Source organism: Aedes albopictus, chromosome 2 (genome assembly GCF_035046485.1).
Source record: "Aedes albopictus strain Foshan chromosome 2, AalbF5, whole genome shotgun sequence".
Classification (NCBI taxonomy): domain Eukaryota; kingdom Metazoa; phylum Arthropoda; class Insecta; order Diptera; family Culicidae; genus Aedes; species Aedes albopictus.
In genome coordinates this window covers 68,161,644-68,170,701 of record NC_085137.1, presented here as the reverse complement: position 1 = coordinate 68,170,701, position 9,058 = coordinate 68,161,644, and the positions used below count along the sequence as shown (strand labels likewise).

The 9,058-nt window shown below is 40.2% G+C and overlaps 1 protein-coding gene across 1 annotated transcript in view; it reads left to right on the top strand.

Annotated features, from left to right (window-relative positions):
• Window positions 1–968: 968 nt before the first annotated feature.
• Window positions 969–9,058, top strand: part of LOC109423925 (uncharacterized) — a 223,564-nt gene continuing 215,474 nt past the window's right edge. The window contains exon 1 of the mRNA XM_062849813.1: window positions 969–2,194. The gene's annotated coding sequence lies outside the window, so the exon portion shown is untranslated. The remainder of the gene's footprint in view (window positions 2,195–9,058) is intronic.

Sequence of the window (9,058 nt, the reverse complement as noted above, 5' to 3'; positions counted from 1 at the left end):
TGGCGGTGGTGGCCATCCACGTAACTGGTGGAAAGTAAAAAGTTTTTTATCCTTATTTATTTGTGGAACTTGAAAAAAAAATATTCTAATTAAGAGATTTTAGCAAAATTTTACAATGCTAAAGGTAAATCTTTTCAAAATCTGAAAAAAACCTTACGACAAAGTTTGGACAGGCATTCCGGAGCAGTCTAGGTGAAAACAATATAATTGTGGAGCCTCGTAGCCGTGCGGTTAGGGTCACCAAGCTTCTAATCGCACCATGCTGTGGGGTGAGGGTTCGATTCCCGCTCCGGGCGATGAAACTTTTCATGAGAAGAGTTTCTTCTCCGTATCCACTGGTGCATGCTCCGTGTGTCCCTTGTCTAGTGTTAAGTTTCATTCAGTCTGTGCAGCCCTTGGCTGAAGACGGTGTCCGCGTCTTTTTTTATAATCCAATACAAGATCCCACCGCAAAATATTTGGAACCTTACTAGAATCAGCTCAATCAGAATTACTCCGAGAAGTCCACGAAGTTTTTCGAGTACAAATAACAAATTGCTGTACATATATGTAAATAGTTTACGTCATGCGGTTGAGTCTTGAACACATCACTCTAAATTTTCCTAAAAACAAATTAAGGCATAGAAGAAAGTTTTTAGGCTTATTACACATAACACTTAACATTTTGATATTTTGGATTTTTGTCCACTCGATGTAAATCGCTCGTCCAATGTGCAGAGTTTGTTCCCAATCAACACATCTCCAACCCAACACACGTGAGAGCATCACGCTCTCGCAAGAGCAGCAGCGCGATTTTCCTGCCCACAACAATGATTCGGTTTGATCTTTTCCCGTTTCCCAGCTCCTCCACTGCTGCTTGCTGGTCGTGAGTGAGCGAGCAGCATCAGGGTGGAAAATCGCTCTCAGCACCAGCAGCAGCAGCATGTATCAGGTCAACCCTAGGGCTGAATTTTGGAAAATTTTCCTCGCTCTGTTATATTCGAAGCGTCGTACGGAACGGGTGTTCGCTGCGTTCGGTTCCAGGAGGCTTCTCTATATTAAAGTGGAGTGAGGGTATATACTGTGTTTTGGGTTAAAGTGAATGTGTAAAATTTGGATGGAATTCTGAGGGTCTTGATTGAAGGTGGATAATCTGCATTCCATGCAAAACTACAAGTGGAGAAAAAGTGCCCTGATATGTGGTGGATGTGCTGACGATAGTTGCGCAAAGTTTGACCTCTTCACGCGAGCGAGGAGGTTGAAAAACTAGGTCCCCCTGGGAAGGCCCACTGCTGCTGCTCCTGCTTCTTTGCTGTTGCTCGACTCGGTTGCGGTTGCTGGGTCACGGAAGCTGCGGTTTTTGCTGCTGCAGATTTGAGCGCACTTGCCCACTGACAAAACAACGATAAGAGCTGTTTGCTGGGTCAAAGTGAGTGGGAAGTGAAAATCTTCGCTGATGCTGTGCTAGCTGGATAAATTGTGCTATTCGTGCGCTTTGTTCTGCTTTTCATCGCAAATAAGATGCTTTCGGCGAGGGTTTAACATAATGGTATGAAGATAAAGGATGTTGTGTTATGAATGAATTATAATCAAATGAGATAAAATAATCATTCAGAAGAAAACGGTTCAAAAGAGCTTTTTGTGAGTAGGGATTACCAAAGGATTGTGAAGAAATCGTGCACATTCCCAAAAGAAATATTCAACCAGGATTTCGGGACTTTCAAGCACATAACCCACACACCAGTAGAGGAAAACGCTGCCAATCCGGAGATGGTGTGAGCGAGCATATAAAGCCCCGACTACGTCATAGAGTTAGCAGTACAAACGAGAGAGCGAGCACGTTGTCAGATGGTAGTGAGTGAGCAACAGACTTCACTGAGGAAATAGTGACGTCGTCTCTAGCAGACATTGCGTGAATATAACGATTCATACCTGCTGCTGTTGCTGCTGCTGGAATATCAGAGCCGTGCGTAAAGTTTTCTAACGTGCAGTGAATAACCAACCGAAATTTCTCCTGCCAATGAGCAGTGAGCAAATAGAAAAGTGAGTGTGAGTGCGGCCTGTAGAAGGGTCAATTGAACAGCGGTAGCTACTCGGAAGGAGAAAATCCAAAAAAAAAGGAATACATCAAGGAAGGGATCCGGGTTTGGGTTAAGGAAGGAGAACACGCCAGTGGGAGTAAACAATTTTGAAAAAAAGAAAAAATGGTGCCAAGGTAAGTTTGCAATCAATCGCTTCCATATATTCTGGAAAGGAAAGAAAAGTATAACAAAAATATGCTACTATTATAATGAAAAGCTTGGTTTCCACAATTGCTAGAATTTAAATAACATCGTTTAAACCTTCCTTTTGCATTAGGGTCATTTTTGGCCAATCGGCACATTAGTTTGACTGTCATGTCGTAGCAAAATAAGATAGTGTCCTGAAATTTTCTGACTTTTCCTAACTTTTGAAAACGAGCATTTTCGAGCTATAATCCGCTTTCAGCGACATCTAGGAAGAGAGCAACAAAAAAAGTAACACATTTGGCATTAAGGGGTAAAAAATGGCCAATAACTTTGACACGCTCCCAAAAATCCATTTTCGATCCGATTTCCATTCTCTTAGGCTTAAATGAAAGGTATGAGTTCCAAGAATCAAATCGTTGCCATTCCGGGACATGAGTCTCTGTAAACGGTTCCGGAAGGTGCCCACAGGGGACATATACAGATTTTAGTGCAGAGGCTCGTTTCGACGATTGGAATACCGTGGAATTTCATCTAGAATCTGAAAGCAGTGCGATAATTAGGGCATTAGCGCATTGACCATATCCAGATATTCCGGAACCGGTCCCGGCTAGAACCGGAGAGACTGGAGAGGCTGTTTTGAGCTCACTTTTCTTCCGGATCGAGGAAATTTTGATCACATTACCAAACTAGTCATGTCACGGCTCTATCTTTATGGTTTTTCATACAAATTACGGTGATAAAAGAAACATGTTTGGAGATGGAGGATGTATACTTAATGGGACAGAGATGGGATTCCTCCAGGACCTCCTCCAAGAATTCCTCCAGGAATTTCTCCAGAGATTCTTCCAAGAAATCCTCCAGGGATTCCTTCAGGAATTCCTCCTAGGATACCTTCAGGAATTCCTCCAAGTATTCCTCAAGGGTTTCCTTCATGAAATTTTCCAGGGATTCCCTCAAATATATCTCAAAGATTCCTGCTAAAATTCCTTCAGGAATTCCTTTAGGATTTCTTCCAGGGATTCCTCCAGAGATTTCTCCAGGGATTCCTCCAGGAATTTCTCCAACGATACTCCCCAGGAACTCACAGACATTCTTCCAGGGATTCCTCCAGGAATTCCTTCAGAGATTCTTGCAGAGATTCCTCCAAAAATTCCTCCAAGGTTTCCTCCAGAGATTTATCCAGGGATTCCTCCAGGAATTCCTCTAGGGATTCCTCCAATTCTTCCAGACGTTCCTCCAGAGATACCTTTAGGTATTTCTCCAAGGATTCCTTCACGAATTCCTCCAAGAATTCCTTCAGAGATTCCTGCAGAGATTCCCCCAAAAATTCCTCCAGGGATTAATCCAGATTCATCCAAGAATTCCTCCAGGAGTTTCTCCAGAGTTCGTCCCAGAAATCCTCCAGGGATACTTTCGAGAATTCCTCCTAAAATTCCTCCAGGGATACCCCCTGGAATTGTTCCAGGGGAATCCCAAAGGCCTGGCTTCCCAAGCATTACTATACAGATGATTTGAAAAAAAAATGAAATTTTGATGCTGTATTGTAGGTTATGGTTGTAACAGTAAATTCCTCAAATACCGTTATGAATGTGATCTACCATGTACTATGCCTGTCTTCTTTTTCGAAAAAGATCTCTGATTCCCAAATCCACTCTCATATTGTGACTGCCATCCTCGAAGTCACTTGTCACAATTTCTGCCAAACCAATGGAAATTCAGAGGTGGATTTCTCGAGTATTTTCGAACTTTGGTCGAATGCCGTTTGGTCGAAAAATGGATGATGAGCTTAAATGATCATACCCCCTTTCTTCACATCAGTTAAACTCAAAAGAAAAGCCTATAACTTAAAGAAGAAGCAATATCTCATAAAATATTGGCAGTTTCAGCGCAAACTCGAATAGTAAGACTAGAAGTTAATGTCTATGATCAAAAAAAGGAATTATTTTCGATGATCATATCGGAAGCTAGAATGTTAAAAGTTCCTTTGAATTATTTTGATAACAATTCGGCTAAACGACATTTGACCCAATGATCCACTTATTTTATCTGCAATTCTTCCAGGAATTTCTTCCGGAGTTGCTTGCGCGAATCCTCCAGGGATTCCTCTGGAATTTCTCCAAGGATTCCTTCAGAAACTTTTCACGGGATTTCTTAAAAAAAATACAGCTGGGATTATTTTAGGAACCTCATCTAGAATTGCTGCAGGAATTTCGTCCATGATTCCTCGGGAATTCCTTTTAGCGATTCCTCAGACATTTCCCAAAAGGTTCCTTTCAGAACTTTTCGAGGAGTTCCTTTCGAAATGATTCCAGGATTATTTTTCGGAATTAATTCTTTATAGACTTTCTTCCGGAATTCCTCCAGCACCTCCTTCCGTGATTTCTCCTCACCCTAAAACCGATCAGCACTAAAGTGCATAATTTCCAGACTACACCAAAAATGTATAACCGTTGCACATTCACAAAATCAGCTCCTGCGTTCACAAAAACGTGAAATTCGCAAAAAATGGTGTACGGCAATCTAGCTAGGTTTACTAGTGACCTTGGTAAACAAAAAAATATCGACATTTCGCATCTAGAAGAGCGTACGAGCTGTTACTCTTACACATTTTTTGTGTAGTCTGGAAATTATGCACTTATGAGTAGGTCTTACACATTCTAGGTGCTGAGCGGTCTTAGCGTGCAGGAGTTTTTTCGGGACTTCTCCAGAAGTTCTTTCCGGGATTTCTACAGAAGTTTCTCCCGAGATTTCTACAGGACTACCCTCCAGATGCTCCTCCCGGGATTCCTCTAGGAGTTCCATCCGGGATTCCTCCAGGAGTTCCTTCCGGGGAATCCCAGGAAGGAATTTCGGTGGAAGTCATGGAGGATTTCCAAAACACCACCAAACACCAGGAGGAATCCGGGCAAGAACTCCTGGAGGAATCCTAGAAGGAAGTTCTGTAGAAATCCCGGAAGGAACTTTTGGACAATTCCCGGGAGAAACTCCTGGAGGTATCCCAATAAGAATTTCTGGAGGTATTATGGAAGGAATCCCTGAAAGAATCCCGTGAGGAATTCCGGAAGGAATTTCTGAAGGAATATCTGGAGGAATTTCAAAAGAATCCCGGAAGAAATTCTTGGAGAAATTTTGAAAATTGTCCGATGAATTTTCAAGAATAATACACGTGTTTTTCACAAAACCGAAATGTCGTGCAAGATAACATGAACTCGAATTATGCCTGCTACGCCACTTGTATTTAACTTGTAATAGGGGAATTTATGAATTTTTGAAGGTTTCTCTTACAATATTTGTCAACAAATTCATTAACATTCGTTAAAAGTTTATAAAAATATTGCTTCAAAAGACAAGGCTCATTTTCTGAGGAATTCTCCAAACATTTTTAGCGTTCTTTATTTGATTTTTTTTTGTAGCCTTCTAAACCATTTTTTAAAGGTTCCCGAAAGGCTTGAGAGGAGTACCTAGAGATCTAAGAGCATTTTAGTGGGTCCCAGGGAGTTTCAAAAGTTCTAGCTTAATCCTTAAAAGACCTAGACGAACACCTTCTTTCAAACGGCTACTACTCAAAGACCATAAAACCAAAATAATTGAAACCAATTTTAAATTAAATGCAATTATTGTGTTGCTCAACAATGACCCTCTGTTAATTTCAATTTCTGTTCAATTTCTCTTATCACTTGCTTGCGTATCTATCCACCGTATTCTTTCATTACTTTCCTTACTCCCTCTTACTTCGAGTACTATTAATATCACCGAAAAAAGCGAATTAAAATTAATTATGTTAAATGCAATTAGTTGGTCTTCCAATATCTAGGTGTGGCATCTCCCCTGACCCTTCCCCCTTTCTGGGTACAAGAAATGCCTTGCCATGAGGGCATTTAACGGCAGTTTTATTGAATCTCATACATATTTTCGTTCTGATATTTGTATTGTAAAATATATCTGGCTCTGTGCTATGGGCATGCCGCCGCTACGGAACCAGTTCCGGGCGTTCGGATTCCCGGACATAATCTCCGGAGGAACCTGTTACATACTGTATACTGTGGTTCGTATTCATTTTTTGCTGCTTCAAGTATTGAATTTAGAGGTACGATGGCTAAGAAGAGTTTGTTCTTTATACTTAATCCTTTATTATGGAATTTTCACCTTGATGATTAATCCACCTAAAAGTGTGATAGGAATTCACTTTTCTCAAAAATGAAGATAAAGTATTGGTGTCTTCTACAAAGTTGCAGAAAAACGTATTATTTGAAAATTTGCCGAACAAACTATTACCTTATTTGTTCAACTTTAAGAGTTATGTATTGTTTGTGGACGACCCCTTGTAATAGGTTTTATGATATAACTTTTTCTATTATTTTTAGGATTTTTCGGGTATTCTACAGCCCCTTCTGCTATGTATTTTAACTTCCAAAAATCCCAAAAAGACTCCCTGGACGAGTCTTTGGAGAAATTCCCTTTATTTTTAAGGAATTCTTGGGATGATTATAATACTTCTATAAAAATGATTACTGTAATCTCTTATGCAATTACTGCTGAGATTCCTACATTAGACTGGCCCAAATACAAAAATGTCGAAAAATTCCACGGGGCACCCTCTAGAATCGTGCCTTTGGATGAGAAGAACAATCTGTGAAAGATTCAGCTCAATCGGTTAAAAACTGAGCTGGCGCAAATGAGTTGAAGGCTTGTATGGGATGTTCAGTCGAAATATATGGGAAATTGGATGACCTCCAGTCTCTCATTCAGCACGCCAGTTTGGCGAGTTCGATTTGACTCAGAATCGAACGAATGGTAGTTGAGATCCTAAGGAACAACTTTGTAGAAGACCATACCATGATAAAATTTAATTTAGTTGCGGTTTCAGCTAACGAAAGCAGGGTGAGGACATCTTCCCCCGTTTACTCTCGGTTGTTATATACAGCACGTGTTTGCCGGTCGAAACTTGCACACTACATCATAGACAGCTATGTAATTCTTCATTGTCTCGATACCCATCCACATGCGTGAGCAATGGAAATAATGAAGGACTACTCAGCCGCCTATGATGTAGTGTGCAGGTTTCGAACGGCAAACACGTGCTATATATAACAATCGAGAGTAAACGGGGGAAGATGTCCTCACCCTGCTTTCATTAGCTGAAACCGCAACTAAATTAAATTTTATCATGGTATGGTCTTCTACAAAGTTGTTCCATAGGGTCTCAACTACCATTCTTTCAATTCTGAGTCAAATCGAACTCGCCAAACCGGCGTACCGTATCAGAGACTGGAGGTCATCCAATTTCCCATATATGTATTTGGACTGAACATCCCATACAAACCTTCAACTCATTTGCGCCAGCTCAGTTTTTAATCGATTGAGCTGAATCTTTCACAGATTGTTCTTCTCATCCAAAAGCACGATTCTAGAGGGTGCCCCGTGAATTTTGAAAACTTTTTTTTCGTCTCATACAAATGTGGGCCGGTCTATTCCTACATACAAAAAAAAAGTAATCACACCATGAGATTTTCAAAATTTCCTGCTGTGCTTCCTTCAGTGATTTCTACGGGGATTTCTACAGAAACTTTTCTTAGTATTTACCTTGTAATTCATACCGGTTGAGATTCATTTAATATTTTTTGCTAGGATTACATAAGGAATGCTTCTCGGATTCATTCAGGAATTTCTAAAAGAATCCACCAGGAAGTCTTGTTGGACTTCCTCAGCCAATTCCTACTGGTAATTTACCAGGAATTCTTGGTGGACTCCTAAGAGCAATTAATGAAGAAATCCTAGCTGAAATTGTTTGAGAAATTCCAGCAAGAATTCCTGAAAAAAATAGTAGGAATATCTGAAGGAATCCTAACAAGAACTTCAGCTGAAGTTGCAAGATAAATTCTTAAAGGTTTCCTTGAAAAATCTCTGGAGAAATCACAAATAGAATTGAAGTGTAGAATTAGCGTTTAAGTTAAAATACACATAAATAAAAACAAAAAACAAAAAAACAAATAGAACTTTTATAGGATTAAATACAGGTAGCTTATGTAAACAAACCTTGGAGAAACGTCTGCGGCAATCTCAGCAAGAATTGCAAGAGATATCCCATCATCAATTTGTGAAGGAATTCCAAGAGGATTTCTCCAAAGACTTTTCCTTGGACTCCTTCAAAAATATATCTTTGCATTTTTCTGTGCATTTCTCATAGAATTCCTGCAGACCTCTTTTACGCAAATACTTTAGAGAATACCCAGTCCACAGGAATTTCTACAGAAGATCCTTGTGTGGTTCTTACAGGCTTTTATTTTCAAAACATTCCTCCAGAAATTTTACTTCAAATTTCCCCAAAAATGCCTAGTGGTTAAGGCTATGGATCGCCAATCCGGAGACGGCGGGTTCGATTCCCGTTCCGATCAGGAAAATTTTCTCGACCTACTGGGCATAGTGTATTATTGTGCTTGCCTCACAACACACATATTTCATGCAATGGCAGGCAAAGCAAGCCCTTCAATTAATAACTGTGGAAGTGCTCAAAGAACACTAAAGGAAGCGAGGTCGGCCAAGTTCCAGTGGGGACGTAGAGCCATAAAGAAGAAGAAGAAGAAACCTGCTGGGTTTAATCCACGAATTCCTCAAATTGTTCCTCTAGTAATACCTCTTGAAATTTATCTAAGAATTCTTCTGGGATTACCTCTAGATTCATTCTTGTTGGGATTCATTGAATTACTCTTGATAGGATTCATCCAGCAACAGCAACCACTACTGTAACTTCTCTATGGGTTCCTCCAGAAATTCACCCTGATTTTTTTTTCAGGAATTCCTTCAGAATTTCTCTTGCTCTTCTTGCAAGAATGTATCTAGGATTCCTCAAG